Source organism: Ctenopharyngodon idella, chromosome 10, assembly GCF_019924925.1.
Source record: "Ctenopharyngodon idella isolate HZGC_01 chromosome 10, HZGC01, whole genome shotgun sequence".
Classification (NCBI taxonomy): domain Eukaryota; kingdom Metazoa; phylum Chordata; class Actinopteri; order Cypriniformes; family Xenocyprididae; genus Ctenopharyngodon; species Ctenopharyngodon idella.
The window spans coordinates 30,812,658-30,831,321 of NC_067229.1; the positions used below are offsets into that span (position 1 = coordinate 30,812,658).

General features: G+C 38.7%; 1 long non-coding RNA gene across 1 annotated transcript in view; it reads left to right on the forward strand.

Annotated features, from left to right (window-relative positions):
- The window catches only part of LOC127520703 (uncharacterized), a 269,016-nt gene that overhangs the window by 15,070 nt on the left and 235,282 nt on the right, over positions 1 to 18,664 (forward strand). The gene's annotated exons all lie outside the window — the stretch shown is intronic.

Sequence of the window (18,664 nt, forward strand, 5' to 3'; positions counted from 1 at the left end):
TCATAGCGTGTTTTTGCGCTTTCATGTGGATGGAGATTTTTTTTAAAACTGTGCTTGTGTGGACACGATAAACTCCATTTATAAAAAATACCTGTGTACGTGTGGACTTATGAAGTATTCTATTTTTTGAGATAGTGAATTGGTGGGTTTTTGTTAAATGTGAGCCAAATTCATCACAATTAAAAGAACCAAAGACTTAAAGTACTTCAGTCTGTGTGCATTGAATTTATTTAATACACAAGTTCCACAATTTCAGTTGAATTACTGAAATAAATGAACTTTTCCACGACATTCTAATTTATTGAGATGCACCTGTAATACCTGTGTAATGTAATATTTCAGACAATGTGTCTTTCTTAACTTGTTAATGTTATGCTAAGAGACTAAAGCAGTTCCCTTGAGAGGAAACTTGCGCTGCATCGGAACGACACTTTGGGGAACGCCTCCAGCGCGACAGCATCTGAAGTACGTAGTGAACTAGTCCAATCTCGATTGGTGTTGCGTCATGACGTCACGTGTGACGGCATATATGGAAGCTGCAAAGGGGAGCCGGCACACAACAATGTTAGCTTCTGCTCTTCAGAAAGCGTTCTGTGTTGAAACTTATCTGTCTTATTTGGTGTTGTTTGTCCAGTGCATAAGTATTATACATATCTTATCAGTATATTATGGTGAGTCAGAGGCAGTTCAGGCAGTGTGCGTCTCCCTGTCCATGTTATATCCCAGAGGGAGAAACACATTTGCTTTGTGTTATGTGCCTCGGAGCGGAGGATGCATGGGCAGCACTCGAGGGTGCTGTCTGTGCAAACTGTGAGCTGCTGCCGCTCAGAAAGCTCCGCTCCCGCCTGGTTTTGTTTGATGAGGAAACAGGCCAGGCTCGCGCTCCCCGTGGCTCGGGACCCGCGTCTGCTGAGGCAGCGCAGCGTTTACGATCATAGGGGTCACAGATGGAGCTGGTGGAGGAGGCTGAGATGGCTTTGGCCCTTCCTCAGTTTTCAGAAACCAGCTCCGATGTTCTCGTTCATGGATTGGAAGCCCACCCTGCAGCTTCTTCCACCTACTGTGGAAGAAGCTGCAGCTAACCAGAACTATCTGGTTCCAAGGAATAAGATGTTCTAAGCATCGAGGCAGGTGAAATTGAGGACTTGCCACCTCATTCTCCTGCTTTTGAAGAGCTGCTGGAGGTTATGACCTGAGCAATGGTCAAATTACACATCGAGTCACTAACAGAAAAGCAGGAAGTGCATAAGAAAAGTAAACTCGATGAACGCTTCCTGCAGTCTCAGTTGCAGCCTTCACATCTGCCATTCTTTCCCGATCTCCACACTGAGGTGTCGAGATCATGGAATAAAACATTATCGTCCAGATTATCTAGCCCTAATGTCCATTACTGTTCCTCCATCCTGGGCTCGAAAGAGAATAGCTATGGGGTGATTCTGCTGGTTGAAGTGACTTTGGCTTCATATCTCTCACCTGACACTGCGTCATCCCTTAAGGCTCTGACGCTACCCACCAAACCCTGTCGCACCACATCTGCGTTGATGGGTAAGGCATATATGGCGGTGGGTCGACCTTTTAAAAGATATGGATGACAGCGGGGAGGTCGGGCTCGATGATATTAAAGAACTTTGTCGTAGAGGTCTGCACGGGACTGTTTTTTTCGTCCCGCTCCCACCCTCTCCCGCATGGTTCTATTCCGCACGCATCCGCTCCCGCCTAAAATTAACTCTGTGTTCACCTGCTATCCGCATATAGTGATTTTCTTCCCGACCCGACGGGTTCGCATTTAAACGAAAGAGAGTGATTGGGGATAACAAATATAAAATGTTACATAGCATATACAAGATTTTTATTTGTTATTTGTCTTATGATGCTGTCAACACCCTAAAAAATGTCAGACAAAACAATGTCACAAAGAATATCTGAATAGGAATAGGCTAAATATCACAGAAAAAAAATAGGCTAAATTAAATAGCCTACAACATGTCCCTCAAAACTATAGGCTAAGCCAAAAATACATATAAACGAAAACTGTTGGCTAGCTATACTGCAAAATGAAATCTTTTTTAACATCCGTGCAAGAACAGAATGACGCTGACTGACGACCGTTTCAGAACGTCTCTCCTCCCAAATCCTATCACAAAGGTTGAATGTTCTCTGAAGGTGCACTCGCGCAGACCTCTAACACAAAGAACATATCTTGCCAGGTTTCTCTGGACAGGGATCCTCTGCCGTCGTTCCAGATCTTGTGGGGCTGCTGCCAGGGAGTAGCCTCACACATCAGCCGCCAGCTCCTCACACCTGCAACAGCAGAACGAGAGTGTTGCTTCTCGTGCCCCACCTCAAAGAGCTTGGGGGACGAAACAGCACTCTCAACCCAAGTCTTCCAAGCCGAAGGCAGATCTGAGGACTGTCATTCAGGCGAGGAAGACTTTAGGGAAGTGTTCCTGATGCTTTGAGCATTCCCCCCTGTGGTGAAGCGTCAACATCTCGCTCCTCTGCGGAGCCCTCAGGAAATCGATGTTTGCTTCCCACCACCTTGTGCGCTTCGTGATGCATCGGTTTCCAGTGAATGAAAATTGAAGTGTCTGCCCAATATTGTTGTGGCCCTATCGAGTTCACTCCCTCTTATGAGGCCTGTAAAAAAAATTGTTTGAATTTCCCCTGCCGGCCAGCCGCACTGAAGGGCACTGAACTTATATCACTCACAACACCCAAGGTCAGTCTTGAGAGACTGATCCCCTTAGTATCTCAATGGGTCCTGCGTACGGTCAAGAGAGGTTTCAGAATTCAATTTGAGTACTGTCCACCAAAATTCAATGGAGCACACCGTTGTCAGCCCCGAGCAGGGTCAGGTGATGGAACTAGAAGTTCAGTCCCACTCAACGAAGGAGGCCATAGAGTGTATTCCTCCTCACGAGAGGGAAGCCGGGTTCTACAGCCAGTACTTCATAGTTCCCAAGAAGGATGGAGGTTTACGCCCCATTATAGATCTCAGGGTATTGAATCGTTCTATGAGGAGATTTAGATTCAAGATGTTAACAATCCCGATTATTGTGAGTCAAATCAGATCCAAGGACTGGTTTGTCACCATAGATCTAAAGGATGCGTATTTCCACATATCTATCCTTCCCCAACACTGGAAATTCCTGAGGTTCACTTTCGGGGGAAAAGTGTACCAATATCGGGTTCTTCCGTTCGGTCTAGCTCTGTCCCCTTGCACCTTCATGAAATGGATGCAGCGCTGGCTCCACTGAGACTCCAATGTAGTGTTTCTCAATGGGGGCGCCCCCAGGGCGTTGGAAGCAAGATTTTTGACAGGGGGGTGTTCAGGTGTTCTTGGGGGGCGTTTACGAGTTTACACCAAAGATCCAGGCAAGACAAGATTAAACTTGTAATTACTTGCAAAAGAATTGCCTACAACATTCTAAAATCTGCCAGTTTAATGTGACATGTAAGCTATGTACAGTTTCTTTTGCAATGTATTTTTCCAGTCATAGACCAGCGGTGGTGGCTAGAACTACACAGCAGAGAAATGGAAAGTTGACAAGCCATTAAAAAAGTATTGAATTAAGAACCACTTATATTTTCAAATATTTTCAATAAATCATGTTTCCATTCACTCCGGTGACGATTTTTAAAATTAATTAAACTAAATTCTGTTTATAAGGTAAACCTTTTACATTTTTAGGCATTAACTAATGCCAGTGCCTAATGCCAAAATGTTTTCTTTGTTCACCAAGTAATTTACTGGTCAGGTATTATTGTTAATGGGTTCCAACTATTTTGATGTACGTTTTGAAAATGCGCATAAGAAATCCTAAACGTACATGCGAAAATAATGTCAGAATTATCAAATAAATTCAATGCGCAGACGCAGATTATCTTGAGTTTGGTGTTAGTTCAAATGCGCATTAAGGTGATGGAAACAATTTATTGGCATACTCATGGTGTGTTGTGACCATTTGTGCGTAAAACACCATGGCATTATGCATTAGGCCAAACAAAGTCTGACAAACGCAGCCCTCGACATAGAATTCAGATGTTTAAACTCGTAGTCATTTTGTGCGCGATCGCGTCGGAGGCTGCCAGTGTATGGGCATATACGCGTTTAACCACCAATATTTCATCAGTTCTTTTGCATCTCCTCACAGCATTTTAATAAAACGATGTCCAACAACACAAATAGTTCTCTCTGAAGTCTCCATCACGACAAGTTCCCTTCAAGATATCATGCGAATGTTCAGAAAACATCATCGAAGTTTATATGTATAGTTTATATAAAACATTTAAGTTTATATGCATTCTTTATATCACAGGTTTTCAAACCCTGTGTCAAGAGATATAAAAAATGGGTTGACAGGATAAATAAAATAAAAATAACAAAATTTGTTTTCATAAAATCATAGTCTAAAATGAATAAATATGCAAAATATATTTGACTTAATTGATTAACAAAGCAAAAGAAACTAGCCTAACATTAAAAAGAGGTGCAATACTCCAGATTTCCAAAAAACAAAACTTTAATCCAGTTGATATAGGCTAAAACAATCTTGGGATGCTGTTTGAGAAGAGTGTTTATGTATGTGTGTTGTTTCCAACAAAGAAATGTAGAAAATACAATAGGTTACACACTATCACTGAATTAAATGACATAGGCTATAAATCATATTTCTTATCAATATACATTGAGTGAGTGAAACGAACACTGAAACTGCGATGATTAAAATGGCGTCTTAAAGATACACAATAAGGTGCAAACAGAATACTATACAGTGACATCAAAATTAGTTTTAATAAGCAATAAGTTTAGTATCACACCGAACTATTGCGGTCGTGAAACTGTGGCGAGTCATGCACTCAGAACGATAACAGATACACTTTCAAGCAAAATAATCATATTCAAGCATTTAACAGTTAAGTTAATTACTTAACGCACACAATACTGCACAAAATAAAGCGATCACGAAGACACTCTCTGTCCGAAACTCGTACAATCTGGGCCAATATGAACTACAGTAAAGTGGAAATTTACTGCACATCATCAGTTATATTTGATAATATACTGACACCTGTTGGCACATTTGTGTAATTTACAGCAGAGATTAAGTCGTGATCACGAGAAAACAACTTTTGTTATCTCGAGATCACGAGAAAATTAAGTCGTGATCACGACAAAACAACTTTTGTTATCGCGAGATCACGAGAAAATAAGTCGTGATCACGACAAAACAAGATAGAAAAAAATAATAATCCATGGCCGTTTAGGGCTTCCGTAGTTTTTAGTGTGAGTGTATAAAAGTAAACTTCGCAGTATCGAATAATGTCTTACTTAATAATATCTGTAAATTACAGACTATTTTAAGTTGTTTCTGCTGGTATAAGGAAACAGTTGAAGTGATCACGCCGGCGCCTCGCGTGCACACACAACATATTCCAGCATTGCAAACTTGACATCGTAGCCTGTTCATTATCAAAATAAAATACAGTCAACCAAACATATAAAAAGTTACACTGCTCATTTTAAATACTCCGTAGTATTCTATCTGTGCTGTTCAGCGTGACCACCGCTGAAACTGCAAAGCACATTTTTGCTCATGTGAAGAGGATGATTTTTTTTCGTCGATATTGAAACGGGAGTGAAGTACAAATCCTAGTCTACGTAATAAATGATCAGCATCCAAATACATTGCTAATATGGAAACATTTGAATTTGTGCCGAACGAGAGAGGTAGGCTTTGTGAGAACACTGGTTTTTACTTCAAATGAATTTGTTTTCTTTTCTTTATTGCTACTTATAAGTTTTTATTCTGGTTCTGTATATGTATATTATATATTTTAGTATTCTTATGCTTGGCTTGACTTGGATTGGTCGTGTCAATTTAAAAATAAAAAAAGGGTCGCTCTTTAAAAAAAGTTTGACACTCACTGCTTTATATGTTGCTTATGTGTCGGAAAATACAAAACAGACATGGACCGCTTTTGGTGTTATATGAGATGGGTGATCCCCGAAATGAGGTGCTGGATCTGGATCCGGCTTGTTCCGGCTTGCTCCAGCACAAATTAAGCGCTGCCACTGTTCAGTCAAATCAAATCTGTTATTTCAGTGACATGCTTTTTAATTATATATGAAAGCTGCAGTCCGTAACTTTTGGCGCTCTAGCTGTAAATAAACAAAATTGCAGGCGTCTTGGTACTGTGCAGGTACTGTGCTGGGCGGTAAGGGACCTGGATTATGGATAGGGGGCGCTGGCCCAAAAAAGGATGAGAACCAAATGAGACCAAATGTCACCCCTCACAGTTTGGGGGGCGGTCACGGAGGGACGCTTTACCAGAGGTCTGTGGAGTGGGCCTCATCTTTCGAGGCACATAGATTGGCTTAAGATGATGGCTGTGTTTCTAGCCCTGAGGCACTTTCTTCAAGACGTCAGCGGCCAGCGGCCAGCGGCCTCAATCCAGGGGTCTCATTCATCACCCCTGGCCAGAGCTGTGGAAACTATGGGTCTGGCCCCTGAGAGGGATCAGCTTCTGAGCACTGGTCTTTTACTGAGGTTGTTGAGACCATCTTAAACTCTAGAGCTCCCTCCACGAGGAAACTTTACACTTTAAAGTGGAAGGTGTTCACTTTATGGTGCAGAGAATGACAAGTGGACTCAGTTAACTGCCCAGTGGTTTCAGTGCTGGAGTTCCTTCAAAGCTTTTACTTTGATGGTCTTTCCCGGTCCACGCTAAAGGTCTATGCGGTGGCCACAGCTGCATTCCACATGTCTTTAGGTGATGGCCCTCTGGGGAAACATTTATTGTTCCTTTCCCTTGTGGTGCTCAGAGGATGAGGCCTGTCATCCAAGCCATGTTTTCTGTTTGAGACCTGGCAGTGGTTCCTGGCACCCTTCAAACCCATTGACGAGGTGGCAAAGAAGTTTCTCTCTTTCAAAGTGGCCTTCCTGCTGGCTATTATGTCCATTAAAAGTTGGGGACCTGCAGGCCCTTTCTGTTGCTCCCTCTTGCCTCGAATTTGCTCCTGGGAGGGTCAAGGCCATTCTCCACCCTAGACCGGGCTTTGTGCCCAAGGTTCCGTCTAATGTGGCACGGTTTGTTATTTTACAGGCTTTTTAACCTCCACCACATGTCAGCTGATCATGAGAAGCTACATTTATTATGACCTGTTAGAGCCTTGGAAGCCTATGTACGTAGGTCCTCAGCTTGGAGGAAGTCAGACCAGCTACTTGTGTGCTTTGGGTCACTTAAGAAGGGTTCCCCTCCCTCTAAACATACGATTAGCAGGTGGATTGTGGAGGCTATCTCTTCAGCGTTTGACGCGCGCAGCCTTCACCTCTCCTGATCAGAGCTCACTCGACCTAGAGGAGTGGCATCCTCCAAGGCCCTGTTATTGGGGGTTACCCTTCAAGAGGTCTGTGATGTAGCTGGCTAGGCCTCCCCACACACTTTCATAAGATACTACAGCTTGGGTCTGCCCTCCACGCAGGGTTATCAAGTTCTCATGTCCTGAGTTGTGCCTGACAAGCCTCATCAGGGCAGTGGGTATTTCGTTCCCTCAAAATGGAACGTCTCGGGTTACGACTGTAACCCTTGTTCCCTGAGACAGGAACGAGATGCTGTGTCCCTTTGCCACACCCCCTGAGTGCCTGAGAACGTCTTGCTTCAACCTATCAGATGCTAACACTGTTGTGTGCCGGCTCCCCTTTGTAGCTTCCGTGTATGCCGTCACATGTGACGTCACGACGCAACATCAATCAAGACTGGACTAGTTCAATACGTACTTCAGACAATGTCACACTGGAGGCATTCCACAAAGTGTCGTTCTGACACAGCATCTCGTTCCCTTCTCAGGGAACAAGGGTTACAGTCCTAACCCGAGACGTTTTCAGTCATTTTTAATCAGGCACTGTGCAGAGTACCCATTAAAACTTTCTCAGTAGAACAGAATAGATATTGCCAATTGTATCGCATCAGGATGGAAAGGTGATTCATGTCCATTAATGCTCCATCTGTAGTGTTGGAGCCCACTATGCAAAATTTTGTTTGATGTTTCATTAGACATTTTCACTCTCTTTTGTCTTCAAGCTGCAATGCCACTTTTCACCTCAGTGAAAAAAGTGAAAGTAACATGACGTGTAGCGGTGTCCCATACTCAGAATTTGTGCTCTGCATTTCACCCATCCAAGTGCACACACACAGCAGTGAGTATTGAACACACACAGGTTCAGGTTACAAGTCCAACTCTCTAACCATTAGGCCAAAACTTGTAACCAATGTTACAGTATGTACACTAATGTCTGGACCATAAATTGCAGTAGTTGATCTGTAGCTGAATCAATGAAACCCATTAATTAAGATGCAGGCGATGTGGTTGATGAAATGTGCTTTTACGCTTTACAGGAACCCAGTCTCACACTTTCTGCTATATACCGGTAAGTTGATCATTAATGATTCTCTCAATCTCAGATTTTTGACAGTTGTAAGTCACAACCACACTTTTATAATTAACTCTGAGGAAGTCACACCCATCTGTAGATGGACACATATAAGTGAAAGCGTGCACATGCACACACACACATGGTCACACACCTGCAGATGAACGTCTGAGCCAAGAATCTTTACCATTGTGTCAGAGAGGGACGCAGTGTGGTGCTCCTCTTGCCCTGCTTAAACAGCATCAAAATGGGGGCAGATTATGCTGGCTTCTCTTATCTCCGCAATGAGAATAGAAGAAATGTCACCGTTCATATTAACAATCCAGCGGACATCTCAGTGATTGTTGTATATTTTCTGGTGGTTCTAGCTGTGGGAATATGGGTAAGTGGCCAGGGGTTTCTATCAACCAACATTTTTCTACCATTGAAAGACTTGTGACTTGTTGACCTTGTGTCAACATATAAATGTATAATAGCTGTGTGAGATCTGAAGTCTGAAGAAAGAATGAGGATTCTGAATGATTTTGCAAAAACTTTATAATATAATGTGATAATTGCAATGCAACAAGTGTGTGTTTTTTTGTTTTGTTTTGTTTTGTTTAAATGCTGAAAATTAATTGTTACAATGGTCTTTTTTGTTATAATTCTTAATATGTGGTAACTATTAATGATACTTATATCTATTAAACACTAAAAATAGTTTTTTGAAATTATTACTAAATTATTTAAAAATGTTCATACAGTACATTCATACAATATTCTCAAATCAATGTATTTTTCATACATTCTTAATCTTAATTGAGGCATTGATATCACTGGCATTTCTTGATAACACTATATGTTTCCAACTGTATTTGCACACTGGAAATCCATACAATTTTAAAACCTCTTGTGAATATTCAAACATATTTTATCAAACAACAAACAAGGCCATTGAATGCTAATCCATCAACACTTTGAGACTGTAAATGTGTTATGTTGTTGTGAAATGTGTCTGCAGGTATGACACCATATAAAGTCAAATGTGATTTTGTCTATAATATTTAGTGTCTGAAATTATTTACATGCTGAATTTAATGCCTCTTTCTGTTCAAAGGCAATGGTACGGACCAATCGAGCCACAGTAGGAGGCTTTTTCCTGGCTGGCTGAAGTATGGTGTGGTGGCCGGTAAGGAAATGGACTTAGATGGTGGATGACCAAGCTTAAAAGCATTTTGTTTTGTGCTCCAAATGTGATGACATAAACAAAATTACATTGCCTGATCATTTACCAAATCAATAGTGATCAATCAGTGGGCAAAATGTGGTGAATTTTTGTCGTAATGTGCTAAGCAAGACTGAAACGGCCATAAAAGTAGGAGCTGATTAGGTATCTAATATCATGACCAGTGATTTCACTTTATCACAGATATGGCCTCATAATGACCCTAACTGCCCCCCCATTTCAGAACCTTGATATCATATGATAGGGTAAATGAATGCACTGATGCCAGGCTCATGCAGTTTTTTTAATGGAGCTGTCATGCTTTGGTCCATGCTAAAGTTATCACTTTCTACAAATGTTTGAAGCTTTTTATTTGTTATTACAAAGTTTATTGTTCCAATCATTATTGTTTGAGTTACACCTCAGGGTGTGCACAAGCAGTTTTTATAGCTTATTATGGTGATTGTATTGCCAGATATAGTCAAACAGTAGACAAGAGTTAATATATTTTATTCCCACAATCTTTTGCTAATGACTTTTGTAACCATTCTGACATGCAAAAAGGTAGCAGATCACTTAGATATGGATTGCTGTTAAGTGTAACCCCTCACACTGAATATCAAATGTTTGTTTATTAGTAAATATAATATGAACCACAACTCAGTGTCATGTAACAGGAAAGCAGACAACAGGAATGCAGGTAATTTATGATTATTAAAACAAATAAAGCAAATGGCATGTAGAATGGCAGACTTAACTTAGAGAGTCTTGGTCTTTGCAGGTACTATATAAAGGCTTGAGTAGATAAAAATATGATGCAGGTGTAGCAGATATAAAGCAGTACCCTCTGTTGCGAGTTAGCTCAAAAGGGGAAATATTAATAATTATTCATAACTCATTATGATTATTCATTATGATTAATTATGAATATTTGAATCAGTTAATCAGATTAACTTGATGTAGCTACATTATTACAATCAGTCAATCAGTTCATTCTGTGAACTCTCAGTATTAATTATTAATTACAGTTTTTCTCAGTTGCCCAGTAACATGCAGATATCATTAATGTCGATAATTTAACATACACATATTTCAAGAATTAGTCTGATTCAGGGGAATCATAAGGCCAATCCTGACTGACGAGAGCAGGAGCTGGGGATGGATGAGGGTAATTAGCTCCTGAGAAATGCGATAGCTGCTGATAATACTGAGGAGCTTATATATGATGCTGTGATAGGCATCGTATTCCTATAGGTAGACGTGAGTCACCTGGGAGTCAGCTGATGTGAGCTTGACTGACGTGACCTGCCAGAACTGACGCTAACGCTTGATTTCTGTCAGGACCACTATTGTCAAATATGATTGATAATTGCATAGAGTTTGTATTGGCGGTATGGTTCTGTTCTGGGCAAGAACGCCCTGCGCATCCATGCAGCCTAGCATGGATGAGAGCAGGGAGAGCAGCGAAAATCCCCCAAAACAAAACCATATGCTGACAACCCCCCAACCACAAACTGACTGCGAAATCTGAATGAAAAAAGTATGCTGGAAAGATGGACAGACAATAGGACATAATGGAAAGGAGCAGCATATCCCTCTGAATAGCAAACTGGAGGCAGCATGCCACTTACAGGAGGAAAGTAGCAGCGAAGGGGTGCTCTTCTGTTACAAGCATCTGAGAAGAGCAGCATGCCCCGTACAGAAGGAGAGTAGCAGCGAGGGTGCTCTTCTTACAAGCAGCTGAGGAGAGCAGCAAGCCCCTTTAAAAGCAGTTACCTGAATGAGCTTAAGACAACATCATGTGGCTGATACCCAAAAGCTTAAGGAACAAGCTGGATAACCTTAAGAAACAGATGCCTTAAAAATCCTTTGCTTCCCACAGATTTGAAATACTTGTAGCTGTATGGAAAATCCTTCTACCCACAGCACGAAAAAAAAAAAAAAAATGGTCAGAAGCTACAGTAGTTAACTTCGAATTAACGAGAAATGAAATGAATACAAATTAATTGAATTTGAATCAAATTAAATACAGTTGTGTAACCAAATCATAACCAGGTTTTTAGTGACTTATTTATGAACAAGACCTAAATACACCCAGACTCTTATTTTGAAATGTGTATGCTTACTATTGCGGCTGCTCATTCAAGTTTAGATGAGGTAGATAATAATATATGTTTTACAACCATTTACAATATTTTACAATACCATAAAGTAAACTTCTGTCAATATTGAACAGCATTAGTCATATCAGCATAAGCAATCGCTTAGGATAAACATGCACTATAGTATGCCTTTAGTATACGCTGATTGCGCACCACTTAGAAGCAGTTTGAGCGCTGCATGAGCAGGTAGAAACTTTGAAATTTGCGGCGCATACATGAAGTTATAGCCTTTTGAAATTTAATCACATCAGGTATCGCAATCTATGTTTTCCCATCCACAAAATGTGGGAAGCACTGAAAGTTTAAAAAGGAAACTTAGCTTTGCTTTGTGAAGACGTTGAGATTTATGGAGGGTGAAATACAGCCAGCTGTTACATGGATTCTTTATCTCCTCTTGATATCCTTTCCCTTTGTGTGATGAGAGGTCACTTAGAAATCGAGCAGCTTATAATCAATGCGGTGAATTAGTGTGTTTGTTCAAGAACTTGAACATGAAGTGAAATCCATGTCAATTCGCTAAATTCCGGATTACACAATTCATAGTGGTCTCTCGCCCACCGAATTTGCCATTTAATTAGCTCCTGAGCAATGCGATAAAACTGCTGATAATACTGAATGGACCATATATATACGAATGTGGTGATAGGTGTCGTATTCCTATAGGTCAATGTGAATCAGCTGAGTGTCAGCTGATGCAAGCTTGACTAACGTGACCTGCCAGAACTAATGCTATATGCTCGATTTCTTTGATTAATGTTACTACCACCTGCTGGTATTGACAGTTAATCCTCTCATGCAGGTGCAGATGTACATGCTTGTTGGCTGTAGTCTTGTGTGTAAATCTTCATCCGTGTGAGTTGTCTTAATCTTTACGCAGAATGTGAAGATAGATTCTAGAGGTGTGAAGAGTACTTGAAAACCATACTTGAGTAAAAGTACAGATACCTTAAAATGAAAATGACTTCACTACTAGTTACAAGTCACCAATTCCAAAACAACTTAAAAGTAAAAGTCTTAGAGTATCTGATTTTAACAGTACTGAAGTATTTTACTCATACTAAATATAGGCTCAAAGATGCACTAGTGCTCAACACCAAAGAGACATGCCTGTGAAAACACAAAAAACAACTGATTTGTAAGATGAGAAATCATGTTTGTTTTGTAAAATCAAAATAAAACTGAATACCTCAATATTGCAATAAATCAAGGTCAACACAACAGCCTCTTAAATGTCTACAAACTCTCAGTTAAGCTCAAGTGCTCATATAGGCCATAAGTAAATCAATATCCTTCAAAAAGGTCTCGTCAATATAGCGGATAAATAAAATAATATTAAATAAAATTAAATAGTCAAAGCCTACTTGCACTGTATGTGCTGGTTTAAGCTGCAGTCATGACCTCATCTCCCAAATCAAACACCTGTGATTCAGCAACTACCTGCTAATGCACTCACATTCACGTAAAGTAGTCTTATTGACATATTGAATTTTAGGTGAGTAAAGGCTAAAAAGCACAAGATATAGTACCTTCAAAGCCCTTAGATGCTGATATCACTTCTTTATAGCAGAAACAAGCTGCTGCAGAAAAAGTTAGGTGCCATGCAAAATTTAGAGTAAAAAGTACATTTACTTGTTCAAAAATGTAGTCAAGTAGAGAGTAAAAGTTGCAAATATCTTTGATACTCAGTACAACTACAAAGTACCCAAAAAGATACTGATACAGGATGGGAGGGAAAAAAACCTGAAAAAAAAAAATTGCACATTTTTTTTATCACTAAACTACTGTCATAAAAAGTTATAGTTTTGTATATACATAACTCCTGAATAAAATTAAAATGTGTTTGGACTGATTTAAAAAAAAAAGTTTTGAACAAATTTGATTGGTTTGTCGATAGTGAGCGCAAATGCAGGTGATAAGCGGTTTTATTAAGCGAGTCATTGAGTCGTTCATTCACGATTCGTTCAAACGGCTGATTCATCAAGAATGAGACAGATGTTTGTGAATGGGTCATTGAATCTTTGACTCAAACGATTTGTTCAAAACACTGAATCATTCAAAACACGATTGAGTGTTGCTGTGAGATGCGCTATGTTGTGATCTTTGTTTGGATTCATTGGATCTATTTTCGCTGCTAAAATAGACCAAAACAGTCATTATTTCGTCTAAAATGTAAGTGACTTAATATTATTAACTTGTTTGTTGAACTGTCATATCAGTGTCACATTTTCAATCGCGAGGTGATGGTAAATTAAGTGATGGTCAATTGTCAGCTCTCTTGGTCGTCAGGTCGTGTGATGTATGTTGCTGAACTGTATTAAAATGTTATAAATATAAAAACACCACATTTTGAAATTTAACTGCAGTATGTCAATTTAGTTTATTTGTGTGTGCTGCGCTCATAGACTTTAGAAAACAGCGCTCATTTGTTTGATTTCTCCTCGAGTTTAAGGTCCTTGCACCCTGACTGAGTCCGAAACTGTCGTATTCGTTTTTTAATATTCGTCATTTGGTGTCTCTCAATTGTCAAAAACACCCCTCAAAATATTTGCTACGGATGCGAAAAATGCAGAAAATCGAACCATCCGAATTAATTTTTATGACGGACGGAAGTTTCAGAGGCTGCAAACGTATAAAACGTGAGGTCGTATTTAGTTTTATATATATATATATAAAACTAAATACGACCTCACGTTATTCTCGTTATTCACGTTATTCCTCAACTATATTCTGACTAGTTTATTCGTTCAACTGTCAGCTGTCTGTCACACAGCCGCTAGCCATGTAACGACGCTCGGCTCATTGTTGCCACGTCTGGGATTGGGATACTTTTACACTGCTAAATATTAAAAATAGAAGCATAACAACGAACGTAAAAATTTTTATTGTGAAATTATTGTGTGCATAAAGATAAAAATGCTTTGGTGGAATCCAGCTTGTCCAGTAGATGGTCTGCTCACACACTTTAACCTCACGCATGAGCAGATCTGTTTCCTCGCTTTTTTTTTTTTTAATTGAGATAACAATAGGGGAATACAAAGACATTTGAATCTATAAAACAATAAAACCAAAATTCTGCATCATATATGTCACAGTCACCTCTGTTTGGACTGCCTTGTTTGTTGTCATGGTTTCTGAGTTGAGTCTTCATCACTGTCAGCTGTGTATCGTTAATCACCTTCATTTACACCTGTATTTAAGTTCCCTGGTTTCTGTTCATTGTTGTCGGGTCTCATCTGTTTGGATGTGTGTTACGGTCCTCTCTCTGTGGATTTATTAAAGACTGCCTTGTATTCTTCATCTTCGTGTTTGCATGAGTTATATTAGCACCATCCGTGACAATATATCACAAATCATAATGTTTCTAATACATCAAGGCCCGGTTTCACAGACCAGGATTAGTCTTGCCAGGATTAGGCCTTAGTTCAATTAGGGTATTTAAGTAGCTTTTATTAACATGCCCTAGAAAAACACATTACTGGTGTGCATCTTGAGACAAAACAATGGCTCTGACGTATTTTAAGATATGTCAGTACAAGTTACTTTCAGTTAAAACAGCTCAAACATGCATTTTAGTCTGGGCGATACTGTCAGACTGATTGGATTAGCACCTATGCATTTGAATGACACTGTTATGCTGAGGGCATTCAAGGTGAACATGATGGCATCAGTTTACTGATAGAGTTTCCAGTGAGGTTGTTTTGTCAGTCTTTGATCTTCCTACTGGGAGTCAAACTATGTGTGAATGTTTACACAGTCTTAGTTGTTGTGACCAGCTACTGTTTATACCACTTGGGGTACTATTATCTACATAGTCGGGGGTAATTGCCTGTATTGTCTTTAGATGCTTTTGTTTTAGCGGTCACTTCTAAGGCTGTGTGTAAGGGCAACACCTTTAAGGACTGCCCACTGAATGCCTATAAAATATCATGTATACACTGCCTTAGTTAGACTTGATGACTGCAGCTACCGACAGCACGTGTTCTCAATAAAGAATCCTGGTCTTCGCTTCTGAGATTTCCAACACAAACTTGTAAAATAACTCAAAAAGAAACAAAGAAACTTGGGACCAAAATAATTTGATATAATTACAACTGTAAAATAAGTGTACAATTGTTTCAGTTTCTTCTTTACAAAAACTGCATAATGGCGAAAACCCTTCTTTAAACTTACTAATAAAATCATTACATGGATAGTATCTGTTTATTATTTTAAAGTTACTTTCTTTGACTTTATTAGGAATTACATATTTATTTATATCTGACCATAAATTCTGAAAAACAAGGGAGTGATAATCTTGTTTCCACTTCACCATTGCCTTAGGTGAAGCACTTTTTTCTTTGGTTAATATTCTTCTGATATACATATTATTATTATTATAATTTTTTTATCCCTAATGGAAAGGCCCCCAACAGTCAGAGTAGGAAGAGAACCAATTACAGGATTATACATCTTTTCTTTTTTTTTATAAGATAGAGTAGTTTCGGTGAGATACAATGAATGAGTTTTAAATATTCTTTAGAAGATACATTTGTCCCAAGATAATTCACAAATTTATTATAATTAAATCAGTCAGGTGACCTATATATCAAGTCTGCAACAAAAATTAAACCTTAGTTTAGTGCATTTAAAATCAGAAAATTAAGACCACCACATTCTTTGAAGTTTAGATGGAAGGTTATTTTCACAAAGACAGTGCTTGATTCAATTAATTTTAAATATATTATTGATAGTGTCAAAATCTAAAGCATTTAGTCCTCCTTCTGATACACTTCTGATTATGGTTTTCCTTTTAATATACTCTGTTTTGCCTCTCCAGATAAATTTTAAATAAAATGTTATCAACTGCGGCACACATTTTAGAATCTACATAAAGAGACAATGCAGGATATACAAGTCTGGAGATCCCTTCAGCCTTGGAAATCAATACACGACCTTGAATAGATGCATTTCTTTGGAGCCAACAGATACTTCTTGTTTTTTGTAATCTTTGTGAAAAATTCTCTGTAAGTCTCTCTGTGGCTGATTTACTAATTACAATACCCAAGTATCTAACTACCTGTTTAACCTGTATTCCAGATATACATGAGTCTTCTAGTTGGTGTACAGCCATAATCTCACTCTTAGACTGATTCACAGATAGACCTGAGGCATCAGAGAACAGTTTGAGTGCCTCCAGAATAACAGGGACCTGATCTTTGTTTTTCAAAAATAAACAAGTGTCATGAGCAAGTTGACTAATAGTTAAAGTGAAATCTCTTATCTCAGTACCTTTAATTTGGGAGCAATGCACAGTGTAAAGATTTAAAGTTTCAGCTTCTAATAAAAATAAAAATGGGGAAATAGGGCATCCCTGTCTAATGCCCCTTTGGATAACAAAACGAGAAGACATATCACTGGATAAGGAAACACTACTTGAGATATTATTATAGAATGTGTGCATCATATTTGTAAAGGTTGGGCCAAAACCAAAGTGATAAAGGGCCTGATACATGAAATTGTGCTCAATGGTATCGAAAGCCTTACAAAAATCTAAAAACAAAATAAGAGCTTCCTCATTTACCAAATCTGAATAATCTAAAAGGTCTAACACCAGTCTAATATTGTTTGAAATATTTCTTCCCTTCATAAATCCAGACCGTGTGACAGATATGATTTCCTCCAAACATGGTTTTAACCAATTGGCATATAGAGACGCTAACAATTTGTAAAGTTAAGCAGTGCGATTGGGTGCCAGTTATCTAAGTGCAAAATGTCTTTATTTGGTTTTGGAATTAGTGTAATTACTCCCTGTTTCGTAGATTCTGTAAGTTCTCCATTTGCTGCACATTCATTGAACACATTCAAAATAAGGTAAACCATAGAGTCCTGGGCTTTTGTTAAAAGGTGTTTTTTTTAATGATATCTAATTCTTTCAATGACATCTCTTCACAAAGGTTTTTGTTATTTATACTTATACTAGGAGTAAAGGTTTGCATCTTGTTAATGAATAAATCACATGAATCAGGGTTAAAAGATGATGTATATAATTTTTGGGTAAAAGTCTGAAACAAAATTTGAAATTCTTTTGTCATCTGATATAACAGTGTCATCAATATACAAAGAGGAATTTTTTTTAAGTTCGGCTCATTTTTTTCCAAATTAAAAAAGTATGCAAAGTTTTTTCTCCGGCTTCTAGCCATTTGGCCCTAGATCTAATGAAGGCCCCTTTAACCTTTTCTATATAAAAGGAGTCTAATTTTTCTCTTAATAGGTATAATCTATAATCTCTGATGAGGTGATGGCTGACTGAGTGCAGATGTGAACCAGGAGGGATGCTGGGAAATGGAGTCCGTACATGAGGGAAGGAGGACCGGTGCATTTGTGACACTCAGATTGTTTTAAAGTATCTTAAACTTCTTTCAGATTGGAGCCTCTGTCTTCGCAAGTAACATTGGAAGTGTGCATTTTGTGGGACTAGCAGGAAGTGGAGCAGCTGCTGGTATCGCCATCGGAGGCTTTGAGTGGAATGTATGTTTTTAAAAAAGCCTAAAAATTACATTTATTATATTTAATAATTATGATGTGTCATGAATTTGTGTTTTAGCCTTCATTCATGTAGTTATGTGCCTTTTTTCATTTTTATTCATTTTTTAATATTCCCATTTAGTTATAATTTATATTTATTTCAGTTAAAGTTTTATTTCAGTTAGTTGCCAAGGCAATGTATCTCATTTCTAATGTAATTCTAACTAGGTTTACAGTTTTTATTTTATTTCAGCTTTATTTCAATTAATGAAAATAATTTTTAATAGTTTTAGGGGTAACACTTTAAAACAAAGTCATTTGTTAACATTATTTGTATTAGTTAACATGAACTAACCATG